Genomic DNA, 13,632 nt, shown 5'->3' on the forward strand with positions numbered 1-13,632 from the left:
CGCGTCTGACCCTCCTCTCTTCTATCTCACGCGTCTGACCCTCTTCTCTTCTATCTCACGTGTCTGACCTTCCTCTCTTCTATCTCACGCGTCTGACCCTCTTCTATTCTATCTCACGCGTCTGACCCTCTTCTCTTCTATCTCACGCGTCTGCCCTTCCTCTCTTCTATCTCACGCGTCTGACCCTCTTCTCTTCTATCTCACGCGTCTGACCCTCTTCTCTTCTGTCTCACGCGTCTGACCCTCTTCTCTTCTATCTCACGCGTCAGACCCTCTTCTCTTCTATCTCACGTGTCTGACCCTCTTCTCTTCTATCTCACGCGTCTGCCCCTCCTCTCTTCTATCTCACGCGTCTGACCTTCCTCTCTTCTATCTCACGCGTCTGACCCTCTTCTCTTCTATCTCACGCGTCTGACCCTCTTCTCTTCTATCTCACGCGTCTGACCTTCTTCTCTTCTATCTCACGCGTCAGACTCTCTTCTCTTCTATCTCACGCGTCTGACCCTCTTCTCTTCTATCTCACGCGTCTGACCCTCTTCTCTTCTATCTCACGCGTCTGCCCTTCCTCTCTTCTATCTCACGCGTCTGCCCCTCCTCTCTTCTATCTCACGCGTCTCAGACCCCTTCTCTTCTATCTCACGCGTCTGACCCTCTTCTCTTCTATCTCACGCGTCTGACCCTCCTCTCTTCTATCTCACGCGTCTGACCCTCCTCTCTTCTATCTCACGCGTCTGACCCTCCTCTCTTCTATCTCACGCGTCTGCCCTTCCTCTCTTCTATCTCACGCGTCTGACCCTCTTCTCTTCTATCTCACGCGTCTGACCCTCTTCTCTTCTATCTCACGCGTCAGACCCTCTTCTCTTCTATCTCACGCGTCTGACCCTCTTCTCTTCTATCTCACGCGTCTGCCCCTCCTCTCTTCTATCTCACGCGTCTGACCCTCTCTCTTCTATCTCACGCGTCTGACCCTCCTCTCTTCTATCTCACGCGTCTGACCCTCCTCTCTTCTATCTCACGCGTCTGACCCTTCCTCTCTTCTATCTCACGCGTCTGACCCTCTCTCTCTTCTATCTCACGCGTCTGACCCTCTTCTCTTCTATCTCACGCGTCAGACCCTCTTCTCTTCTATCTCACGCGTCTGACCCTCTTCTCTTCTATCTCACGCGTCTGCCCCTCCTCTCTTCTATCTCACGCGTCTGACCTTCCTCTCTTCTATCTCACGCGTCTGACCCTCTTCTCTTCTATCTCACGCGTCTGACCCTCTTCTCTTCTATCTCACGCGTCTGACCCTCCTCTCTTCTATCTCACGTCTGCCCTTCCTCTCTTCTATCTCACGCGTCTGCCCTTCCTCTCTTCTATCTCACGCGTCTGCCCTTCCTCTCTTCTATCTCACGCGTCTGACCCTCCTCTCTTCTATCTCACGCGTCTGACCCTTCTTCTCTTCTATCTCACGCGTCTGACCCTCTTCTCTTCTATCTCACGCGTCTGACCCTCTTCTCTTCTATCTCACGCGTCTGCCCTTCCTCTCTTCTATCTCACGCGTCTGACCCTCTTCTCTTCTATCTCACGCGTCAGACCCTCTTCTCTTCTGTCTCACGCGTCTGACCCTCTTCTCTTCTATCTCACGCGTCTGACCCTCTTCTCTTCTATCTCACGCGTCTGACCCTCTTCTCTTCTATCTCACGCGTCTGACCCTCCTCTCTTCTATCTCACGCATCTGACCCTCTTCTCTTCTATCTCACGTGTCTGACCTTCCTCTCTTCTATCTCACGCGTCTGACCCTCTTCTATTCTATCTCACGCGTCTGACCCTCTTCTCTTCTATCTCACGCGTCTGCCCTTCCTCTCTTCTATCTCACGCGTCTGACCCTCTTCTCTTCTATCTCACGCATCAGACCCTCTTCTCTTCTGTCTCACGCGTCTGACCCTCTTCTCTTCTATCTCACGCGTCAGACCCTCTTCTCTTCTATCTCACACGTCTGACCCTCTTCTCTTCTATCTCACGCGTCTGCCCTTCCTCTCTTCTATCTCACGCGTCTGACCCTCTTCTCTTCTATCTCACGCGTCAGACCCTCTTCTCTTCTGTCTCACGCGTCTGACCCTCTTCTCTTCTATCTCACGCGTCAGACCCTCTTCTCTTCTATCTCACGTGTCTGACCCTCTTCTCTTCTATCTCACGCGTCTGCCCCTCCTCTCTTCTATCTCACGCGTCTGACCTTCCTCTCTTCTATCTCACGCGTCTGACCCTCTTCTCTTCTATCTCACGCGTCTGACCCTCTTCTCTTCTATCTCACGTGTCTGACCTTCCTCTCTTCTATCTCACGCGTCAGACTCTCTTCTCTTCTATCTCACGCGTCAGACCCTCTTCTCTTCTATCTCACGCGTCTGACCCTCTTCTCTTCTATCTCACGCGTCTGACCCTCTTCTCTTCTATCTCACGCGTCAGACCCTCTTCTCTTCTATCTCACGCGTCTGACCCTCTTCTCTTCTATCTCACGCGTCTGCCCCTCCTCTCTTCTATCTCACGCGTCTGACCCTCCTCTCTTCTATCTCACGCGTCTGACCCTCCTCTCTTCTATCTCACGCGTCTGACCCTCCTCTCTTCTATCTCACGCGTCTGCCCTTCCTCTCTTCTATCTCACGCGTCTGACCCTCTCTCTTCTATCTCACGCGTCTGACCCTCTTCTCTTCTATCTCACGCGTCAGACCCTCTTCTCTTCTATCTCACGCGTCTGACCCTCTTCTCTTCTATCTCACGCGTCTGCCCCTCCTCTCTTCTATCTCACGCGTCTGACCTTCCTCTCTTCTATCTCACGCGTCTGACCCTCTTCTCTTCTATCTCACGCGTCTGACCCTCTTCTCTTCTATCTCACGCGTCTGACCCTCCTCTCTTCTATCTCACGCGTCTGCCCTTCCTCTCTTCTATCTCACGCGTCTGCCCTTCCTCTCTTCTATCTCACGCGTCTGCCCTTCCTCTCTTCTATCTCACGCGTCTGCCCTTCCTCTCTTCTATCTCACGCGTCTGCCCTTCCTCTCTTCTATCTCACGCGTCTGACCCTCTTCTCTTCTATCTCACGCGTCTGACCCTCTTCTCTTCTATCTCACGCGTCTGCCCTTCCTCTCTTCTATCCGTCTGACCCTCTCTCTCTCTTCTATCTCACGCGTCTGACCCTCTTCTCTTCTATCTCACGCGTCTGACCCTCTTCTCTTCTATCTCACGCGTCTGACCCTCTTCTCTTCTATCTCACGCGTCTGACCCTCTTCTCTTCTATCTCACGCGTCTGACCCTCCTCTCTTCTATCTCACGCATCTGACCCTCTTCTCTTCTATCTCACGTGTCTGACCTTCCTCTCTTCTATCTCACGCGTCTGACCCTCTTCTATTCTATCTCACGCGTCTGACCCTCTTCTCTTCTATCTCACGCGTCTGCCCTTCCTCTCTTCTATCTCACGCGTCTGACCCTCTTCTCTTCTATCTCACGCATCAGACCCTCTTCTCTTCTGTCTCACGCGTCTGACCCTCTTCTCTTCTATCTCACGCGTCAGACCCTCTTCTCTTCTATCTCACGCGTCTGACCCTCTTCTCTTCTATCTCACGCGTCTGCCCTTCCTCTCTTCTATCTCACGCGTCTGACCCTCTTCTCTTCTATCTCACGCGTCAGACCCTCTTCTCTTCTGTCTCACGCGTCTGACCCTCTTCTCTTCTATCTCACGCGTCAGACCCTCTTCTCTTCTATCTCACGTGTCTGACCCTCTTCTCTTCTATCTCACGCGTCTGCCCCTCCTCTCTTCTATCTCACGCGTCTGACCTTCCTCTCTTCTATCTCACGCGTCTGACCCTCTTCTCTTCTATCTCACGCGTCTGACCCTCTTCTCTTCTATCTCACGTGTCTGACCTTCCTCTCTTCTATCTCACGCGTCAGACTCTCTTCTCTTCTATCTCACGCGTCAGACCCTCTTCTCTTCTATCTCACGCGTCTGACCCTCTTCTCTTCTATCTCACGCGTCTGCCCTTCCTCTCTTCTATCTCACGCGTCTGACCCTCCTCTCTTCTATCTCACGCGTCAGACCCTCTCTTCTATCTCACGCGTCTGACCCTCTTCTCTTCTATCTCACGCGTCTGACCCTCCTCTCTTCTATCTCACGCGTCTGACCCTCCTCTCTTCTATCTCACGCGTCTGACCCTCCTCTCTTCTATCTCACGCGTCTGCCCTTCCTCTCTTCTATCTCACGCGTCTGACCCTCTTCTCTTCTATCTCACGCGTCTGACCCTCTTCTCTTCTATCTCACGCGTCAGACCCTCTTCTCTTCTATCTCACGCGTCTGACCCTCTTCTCTTCTATCTCACGCGTCTGACCCTCCTCTCTTCTATCTCACGCGTCTGACCCTCCTCTCTTCTATCTCACGCGTCTGACCCTCCTCTCTTCTATCTCACGCGTCTGACCCTCCTCTCTTCTATCTCACGCGTCTGCCCTTCCTCTCTTCTATCTCACGCGTCTGACCCTCTCTCTTCTATCTCACGCGTCTGACCCTCTTCTCTTCTATCTCACGCGTCAGACCCTCTTCTCTTCTATCTCACGCGTCTGACCCTCTTCTCTTCTATCTCACGCGTCTGCCCCTCCTCTCTTCTATCTCACGCGTCTGACCTTCCTCTCTTCTATCTCACGCGTCTGACCCTCTTCTCTTCTATCTCACGCGTCTGACCCTCTTCTCTTCTATCTCACGCGTCTGACCCTCCTCTCTTCTATCTCACGCGTCTGCCCTTCCTCTCTTCTATCTCACGCGTCTGCCCTTCCTCTCTTCTATCTCACGCGTCTGCCCTTCCTCTCTTCTATCTCACGCGTCTGCCCTTCCTCTCTTCTATCTCACGCGTCTGCCCTTCCTCTCTTCTATCTCACGCGTCTGACCCTCTTCTCTTCTATCTCACGCGTCTGACCCTCTTCTCTTCTATCTCACGCGTCTGCCCTTCCTCTCTTCTATCTCACGCGTCTGACCCTCTTCTCTTCTATCTCACGCGTCAGACCCTCTTCTCTTCTGTCTCACGCGTCTGACCCTCTTCTCTTCTATCTCACGCGTCAGACCCTCTTCTCTTCTATCTCACGCGTCTGACCCTCTTCTCTTCTATCTCACGCGTCTGCCCCTCCTCTCTTCTATCTCACGCGTCTGACCTTCCTCTCTTCTATCTCACGCGTCTGACCCTCTTCTCTTCTATCTCACGTGTCTGACCTTCCTCTCTTCTATCTCACGCGTCAGACTCTCTTCTCTTCTATCTCACGCGTCTGACCCTCTTCTCTTCTATCTCACGCGTCTGACCCTCTTCTCTTCTATCTCACGCGTCTGCCCTTCCTCTCTTCTATCTCACGCGTCTGCCCCTCCTCTCTTCTATCTCACGCGTCAGACCCTCTTCTCTTCTATCTCACGCGTCTGACCCTCTTCTCTTCTATCTCACGCGTCTGACCCTCCTCTCTTCTATCTCACGCGTCTGCCCCTCCTCTCTTCTATCTCACGCGTCTGCCCTCCTCTCTTCTATCTCACGCGTCTGACCCTCTTCTCTTCTATCTCACGCGTCTGACCCTCTTCTCTTCTATCTCACGCGTCTGACCCTCCTCTCTTCTATCTCACGCGTCTGACCCTCTTCTCTTCTATCTCACGCGTCAGACCCTCTTCTCTTCTATCTCACGCGTCTGACCCTCTTCTCTTCTATCTCACGCGTCTGCCCCTCCTCTCTTCTATCTCACGCGTCTGACCTTCCTCTCTTCTATCTCACGCGTCTGACCCTCTTCTCTTCTATCTCACGCGTCTGACCCTCTTCTCTTCTATCTCACGCGTCTCACCCTCCTCTCTTCTATCTCACGCGTCTGCCCTTCCTCTCTTCTATCTCACGCGTCTGCCCTTCCTCTCTTCTATCTCACGCGTCTGCCCTTCCTCTCTTCTATCTCACGCGTCTGCCCTTCCTCTCTTCTATCTCACGCGTCTGCCCTTCCTCTCTTCTATCTCACGCGTCTGACCCTCTTCTCTTCTATCTCACGCGTCTGCCCTTCCTCTCTTCTATCTCACGCGTCTGCCCTTCCTCTCTTCTATCTCACGCGTCTGACCCTCTTCTCTTCTATCTCACGCGTCTGACCTTCCTCTCTTCTATCTCACGCGTCTGACCCTCTTCTCTTCTATCTCACGCGTCTGCCCCTCCTCTCTTCTATCTCACGCGTCTGACCTTCCTCTCTTCTATCTCACGCGTCTGACCCTCTTCTCTTCTATCTCACGCGTCTGACCCTCTTCTCTTCTATCTCACGCGTCTGACCCTCCTCTCTTCTATCTCACGCGTCTGACCCTCTTCTCTTCTATCTCACGTGTCTGACCTTCCTCTCTTCTATCTCACGCGTCTGACCCTCTTCTCTTCTATCTCACGCGTCTGACCCTCTTCTCTTCTATCTCACGCGTCTGCCCTTCCTCTCTTCTATCTCACGCGTCTGACCCTCTTCTCTTCTATCTCACGTCAGACCCTGTTCTCTTCTGTCTCACGCGTCTGACCCTCTTCTCTTCTATCTCACGCGTCTGACCCTCTTCTCTTCTATCTCACGCGTCTGACCCTCTTCTCTTCTATCTCACGCGTCTGACCCTCCTCTCTTCTATCTCACGCGTCTGACCTTCCTCTCTTCTATCTCACGCGTCTGACCCTCTTCTCTTCTATCTCACGCGTCTGACCCTCTTCTCTTCTATCTCACGTGTCTGACCTTCCTCTCTTCTATCTCACGCGTCTGACCCTCTCTCTCTTCTATCTCACGCGTCTGACCCTCTTCTCTTCTATCTCACGCGTCTGACCCTCTTCTCTTCTATCTCACGCGTCTGACCTTCCTCTCTTCTATCTCACGCGTCTGACCCTCTTCTCTTCTATCTCACGCGTCTGACCCTCTTCTCTTCTATCTCACGTGTCTGACCTTCCTCTCTTCTATCTCACGCGTCAGACTCTCTTCTCTTCTATCTCGTCTGACCCTCTTCTCTTCTATCTCACGCGTCTGACCCTCTTCTCTTCTATCTCACGCGTCTGCCCTTCCTCTCTTCTATCTCACGCGTCTGCCCCTCCTCTCTTCTATCTCACGCGTCAGACCCTCTTCTCTTCTATCTCACGCGTCTGACCCTCTTCTCTTCTATCTCACGCGTCTGACCCTCCTCTCTTCTATCTCACGCGTCTGACCCTCCTCTCTTCTATCTCACGCGTCTGACCCTCCTCTCTTCTATCTCACGCGTCTGCCCTTCCTCTCTTCTATCTCACGCGTCTGACCCTCTTCTCTTCTATCTCACGCGTCTGACCCTCTTCTCTTCTATCTCACGCGTCAGACCCTCTTCTCTTCTATCTCACGCGTCTGACCCTCTTCTCTTCTATCTCACGCGTCTGCCCCTCCTCTCTTCTATCTCACGCGTCTGACCCTCCTCTCTTCTATCTCACGCGTCTGACCCTCCTCTCTTCTATCTCACGCGTCTGACCCTCCTCTCTTCTATCTCACGCGTCTGCCCTTCCTCTCTTCTATCTCACGCGTCTGACCCTCTCTCTTCTATCTCACGCGTCTGACCCTCTTCTCTTCTATCTCACGCGTCAGACCCTCTTCTCTTCTATCTCACGCGTCTGACCCTCTTCTCTTCTATCTCACGCGTCTGCCCCTCCTCTTCTCTTCTATCTCACGCGTCTGACCTTCCTCTCTTCTATCTCACGCGTCTGACCCTCTTCTCTTCTATCTCACGCGTCTGACCCTCTTCTCTTCTATCTCACGCGTCTGACCCTCCTCTCTTCTATCTCACGCGTCTGCCCTTCCTCTCTTCTATCTCACGCGTCTGCCCTTCCTCTCTTCTATCTCACGCGTCTGCCCTTCCTCTCTTCTATCTCACGCGTCTGACCCTTCCTCTCTTCTATCTCACGCGTCTGCCCTTCCTCTCTTCTATCTCACGCGTCTGACCCTCTTCTCTTCTATCTCACGCGTCTGACCCTCTTCTCTTCTATCTCACGCGTCTGCCCTTCCTCTCTTCTATCTCACGCGTCTGACCCTCTTCTCTTCTATCTCACGCGTCTGACCCTCTTCTCTTCTATCTCACGCGTCTGACCCTCTTCTCTTCTATCTCACGCGTCAGACCCTCTTCTCTTCTATCTCTCACGCGTCTGACCCTCTTCTCTTCTATCTCACGCGTCTGCCCCTCCTCTCTTCTATCTCACGTGTCTGACCTTCCTCTCTTCTATCTCACGCGTCAGACTCTCTTCTCTTCTATCTCACGCGTCAGACCCTCTTCTCTTCTATCTCACGCGTCTGACCCTCTTCTCTTCTATCTCACGCGTCTGCCCTTCCTCTCTTCTATCTCACGCGTCTGCCCCTCCTCTCTTCTATCTCACGCGTCAGACCCTCTTCTCTTCTATCTCACGCGTCTGACCCTCTTCTCTTCTATCTCACGCGTCTGATCTCTATCTCACGCGTCTGACCCTCCTCTCTTCTATCTCACGCGTCTGACCCTCCTCTCTTCTATCTCACGCGTCTGACCTTCCTCTCTTCTATCTCACGCGTCTGACCCTCTTCTCTTCTATCTCACGCGTCTGACCCTCTTCTCTTCTATCTCACGCGTCAGACCCTCTTCTCTTCTATCTCACGCGTCTGACCCTCTTCTCTTCTATCTCACGCGTCTGCCCCTCCTCGATTCTATCTCACGCGTCTGACCCTCCTCTCTTCTATCTCACGCGTCTGACCCTCCTCTCTTCTATCTCACGCGTCTGCCCTTCCTCTCTTCTATCTCACGCGTCTGACCCTCTTCTCTTCTATCTCACGCGTCTGACCCTCTTCTCTTCTATCTCACGCGTCAGACCCTCTTCTCTTCTATCTCACGCGTCTGACCCTCTTCTCTTCTATCTCACGCGTCTGCCCCTCCTCTCTTCTATCTCACGCGTCTGACCTTCCTCTCTTCTATCTCACGCGTCTGACCCTCTTCTCTTCTATCTCACGCGTCTGACCCTCTTCTCTTCTATCTCACGCGTCTGACCCTCCTCTCTTCTATCTCACGCGTCTGCCCTTCCTCTCTTCTATGTCACGCGTCTGCCCTTCCTCTCTTCTATCTCACGCGTCTGCCCTTCCTCTCTTCTATCTCACGCGTCTGCCCTTCCTCTCTTCTATCTCACGCGTCTGCCCTTCCTCTCTTCTATCTCACGCGTCTGACCCTCTTCTCTTCTATCTCACGCGTCTGACCTTCCTCTCTTCTATCTCACGCGTCTGCCCTTCCTCTCTTCTATCTCACGCGTCTGACCCTCTTCTCTTCTATCTCACGCGTCTGACCCTCTTCTCTTCTATCTCACGCGTCAGACCCCTTCTTCTATCTCTGACCCTCTTCTCTTCTATCTCACGCGTCTGACCCTCTTCTCTTCTATCTCACGCGTCTGACCCTCTTCTCTTCTATCTCACGCGTCTGACCCTCTTCTCTTCTATCTCACGCGTCTGACCTTCCTCTCTTCTATCTCACGCGTCTGACCCTCTTCTCTTCTATCTCACGCGTCTGACCCTCTTCTCTTCTATCTCACGCGTCTGACCCTCCTCTCTTCTATCTCACGCGTCTGACCCTCTTCTCTTCTATCTCACGTGTCTGACCTTCCTCTCTTCTATCTCACGCGTCTGACCCTCTTCTATTCTATCTCACGCGTCTGACCCTCTTCTCTTCTATCTCACGCGTCTGCCCTTCCTCTCTTCTATCTCACGCGTCTGACCCTCTTCTCTTCTATCTCACGCGTCTGACCCTCTTCCCTTCTATCTCACGCGTCTGACCCTCTTCTCTTCTATCTCACGCGTCTGACCCTCTTCTCTTCTATCTCACGCGTCTGACTCTCCTCTCTTCTATCTCACGCGTCTGACCCTCTTCTCTTCTATCTCACGCGTCTGCCCCTCTTCTCTTCTATCTCACGCGTCTGACCCTCCTCTCTTCTATCTCACGCGTCTGACCCTCTTCTCTTCTATCTTACGCGTCTGACCCTCCTCTCTTCTATCTCACGCGTCTGACCCTCTTCTCTTCTATCTCACGCGTCTGACCCTCTTCTCTTCTATCTCACGCGTCTGACCCTCTTCTCTTATATCTGAACATTTTAAGGCCTACACCAATAGAACCAGCCATCATACCTTCATCAGAACACCCTAGTCAGGTCAATACCAACTAAACAGGCCGACACCAATAGAACAATTTAGCATTAACACTGGAGTGATAGATGTGCAAGAAGAGATACTGGGTTGCAAAAGTGCAATAAGATAAATAACAATATGGGGATGAGGTAGTTGGATTGGCTATTTACAGATGGGCTGTGTATAGGTGCAATGATTGGTAAGCTGCTCTGACAGCTGATGCTTAAAGTTAGAGAGGGAGATATAAGACTGCAGCTTCAGTGATTTTTGCAATTTGTTCCAGTCATTGGCAGCAGAGAACTGGAAGGAAAGGAGGCCAAATGAGGTGTTGGCTTTGGGGGTGACCAATGAAATATACCTGCTGGATGGCATGTTACGGGTTGGTGTTGCTATGGTGACCAGTGAGCTGACATAAGGCGGGGCTTTACATAGTAAAGACTAAAAGTTGACCTGCAGCCAGTGGGTTTGGCAACGAATACGTAGTGAGGGCCAGCCAACAAGAGCATACAGGTCAGAGTGGTGGGTAGTGTATGGGGCTTTGGTGACAAAACGGCTGGCACTGTGATAGACTGCATCCAATTTGCTGAGTAGCGTGTTGGAGGCCATTTTGTAAATGACATCACCGAATTCAAGGATCGGTAGGATAGTCCGTTTTACGAGGGTATGTTTGGCGTCGTGAGTGAAGGAGGCCTTGTTGCGAAATAGGAAGCCGATTCTAGATTTATTAAAGTGACCATTATTAAAGTGGCCAGTGATTTAAAGTCTATGTATATAGGCAGCAGCCTCTAATGTGCTAGTGATGGCTATTTAACAGTCTGGTGGCCTTGAGATAGAAACTGTTTTTCAGTCTCTCAGTTCCCGCTTTGATGCACCTGTACTGACCTCGCCTTCTGGATGATAGCAGGGTGAACAGGCAGTGGCTCGGGTGGTTGTTGTCCTTGATGATCTTTTAGAGATTCCTGTGACATCGGGTGGTGTAGGTGTCCTGGAGGGCAGTTAATTTGCCCCCGGTGATGCGTTGGGCAGACCGCACGACCCTCTGGAGAGCCTTACGGTTGCGGGAGGTGCAGTTGCCGTACCAGGCGGTGATACAGCCCGTTAAAAATGCTCTCAATTGTGCATCTGTAGAGGTTTATGAGTGTTTTAGGTGCCAACTTGACACAACTACGGGAAGCATTGCAGTGTGCCAGTGGAACACTGTTGACAACTTGTAGAGTCCTGCCCTGACGGATTGAGGCTGTTCTGAGGGCAAAAGGGGGTGCAACTCAACATTAGGAAGGTGTTCGTAATGTTTTGTCCCCGCAGTGCACATCATTTACACGCACAGAACAATGAGTGTCTCAGACAGATCCAGTTCAGAGGCCTTCATCAGCAGCAGATTTTAATGTGTTTATGCAACAAATGTTATCAAGTCGCATCGAAACAAACCGTATCGATTCATCCTCTAATCTAACCAAATGTTAGAGCATCGAGTCGTATCGAAACAAACCATATCGATTCATCCTCTAATCTAACCAAATGTTAGAGCATCGAGTCGTATCCCATCGAAACAAACCGTATCGATTCATCCTCTAATCTAACCAAATGTTAGAGCATCGAGTCGTATCGAAACAAACCATATCGATTCATCCTCTAATCTAACCAAATGTTAGAGCATCGAGTCGTATCCCATCGAAACAAACCGTATCGATTCATCCTCTAATCTAACCAAATGTTAGTGCATCGAGTCGTATCCCATCGAAACAAACCGTATCGATTCATCCTCTAATCTAACCAAATGTTAGAGCATCGAGTCGTATCCATCGAAACAAACCGTTCGATTCATCCTCTAATCTAACCAAATGTTAGAGCATCGAGTCGTATCGCATCGAAACAAACCGTATCGATTCATCCTCTAATCTAACCAAATGTTAGAGCATCGAGTCGTATCGCATCGAAACAAACCGTATCGATTCATCCTCTAATCTAACCAAATGTTAGTCATCGAGTCGTATCCATCGAAACAAACCGTATCGATTCATCCTCTAATCTAACCAAATGTTAGAGCATCGAGTCGTATCGCATCGAAACAAACCAAATGTATCGATTCATCCTCTAATCTAACCAAATGTTAGAGCATCGAGTCGTATCGCATCGAAACAAACCGTATCGATTCATCCTCTAATCTAACCAAATGTTAGAGCATCGAGTCGTATCGCATCGAAACAAACCGTATCGATTCATCCTCTAATCTAACCAAATGTTAGAGCATCGAGTCGTATCCCATCGAAACAAACCGTATCGATTCATCCTCTAATCTAACCAAATGTTAGAGCATCGAGTCGTATCGCATCGAAACAAACCGTATCGATTCATCCTCTAATCTAACCAAATGTTAGAGCATCGAGTCGTATCGCATCGAAACAAACCGTATCGATTCATCCTCTAATCTAACCAAATGTTAGAGCATCGAGTCGTATCGCATCGAAACAAACCGTATCGATTCATCCTCTAATCTAACCAAATGTTAGAGCATCGAGTCGTATCGCATCGAAACAAACCGTATCGATTCATCCTCTAATCTAACCAAATGTTAGAGCATCGAGTCGTATCCCATCGAAACAAACCGTATCGATTCATCCTCTAATCTAACCAAATGTTAGAGCATCGAGTCGTATCCCATCGAAACAAACCGTATCGATTCATCCTCTAATCTAACCACATGTTAGAGCATCGAGTCGTATCGCATCGAAACAAACCATATCGATTCATCCTCTAATCTAACCAAATGTTAGAGCATCGAGTCGTATCCCATCGAAACAAACCGTATCGATTCATCCTCTCATCTAACCAAATCACACCAATATATTTGAAACTAAATTGAACGTATTGTTCCTGTTTCATATCAGAGCCCATCTGTCTGTCTGTCTGTCTGTCTGTCTGTCTGTCTGTCTGTCTGTCTGTCTGTCTGTCTGTCTGTCTGTCTGTCTGTCTGTCTGTCTGTCTGTCTGTCTGTCTGTCTGTCTGTCTGTCTGTCTGTCTGTCTGTCTGTCTGTCTGTCTGTCTGTCTGTCTGTCTGTCTGTCTGTCTGTCTGTCTGTCTGTCTGTCTGTTCTATATATAATCTGTCTGTCTGTCTGTCTGTCGGCTCTATATATAATCTATCTGTCTATCTGATCTGTCCACCAGAGTCTGGAGAGTGAGGAGGCCAAGGTGTTCTATAGTGTTGCCATGGAGATGGTTGACATGGTGTTCGGGGTGACAACCAGTCCAGAGGTCTTCCAGAAATATGAAGTAAATAACAACAGAGTGGTGCTGTTCAAGAAGGTGATAACCCCTGACCTCTAACCCCTGACCTCTAACCCCTGACCTCTAACCCCTGACCTCTAACCCCTGACCTCTAACCCCTGACCTCTAACCCCTGACCTCTAAGCCCTGACCTCTAAACCATGACCTCTAACCCCTGACCTCTAACCCCTGACCTCTAACCCCTGACCTCTAACCCCTGACCTCTAACCCC

At 50.7% G+C, this 13,632-nt stretch overlaps 1 pseudogene; it reads left to right on the forward strand.

Moving 5' to 3' along the window:
* LOC124023058 overlaps nucleotides 1-13,632 on the forward strand; it is a 41,803-nt pseudogene that overhangs the window by 18,546 nt on the left and 9,625 nt on the right.

Source organism: Oncorhynchus gorbuscha, unplaced genomic scaffold (assembly GCF_021184085.1).
Source record: "Oncorhynchus gorbuscha isolate QuinsamMale2020 ecotype Even-year unplaced genomic scaffold, OgorEven_v1.0 Un_scaffold_1493, whole genome shotgun sequence".
In the NCBI taxonomy this organism is placed as follows: Eukaryota; Metazoa; Chordata; class Actinopteri; order Salmoniformes; family Salmonidae; genus Oncorhynchus; species Oncorhynchus gorbuscha.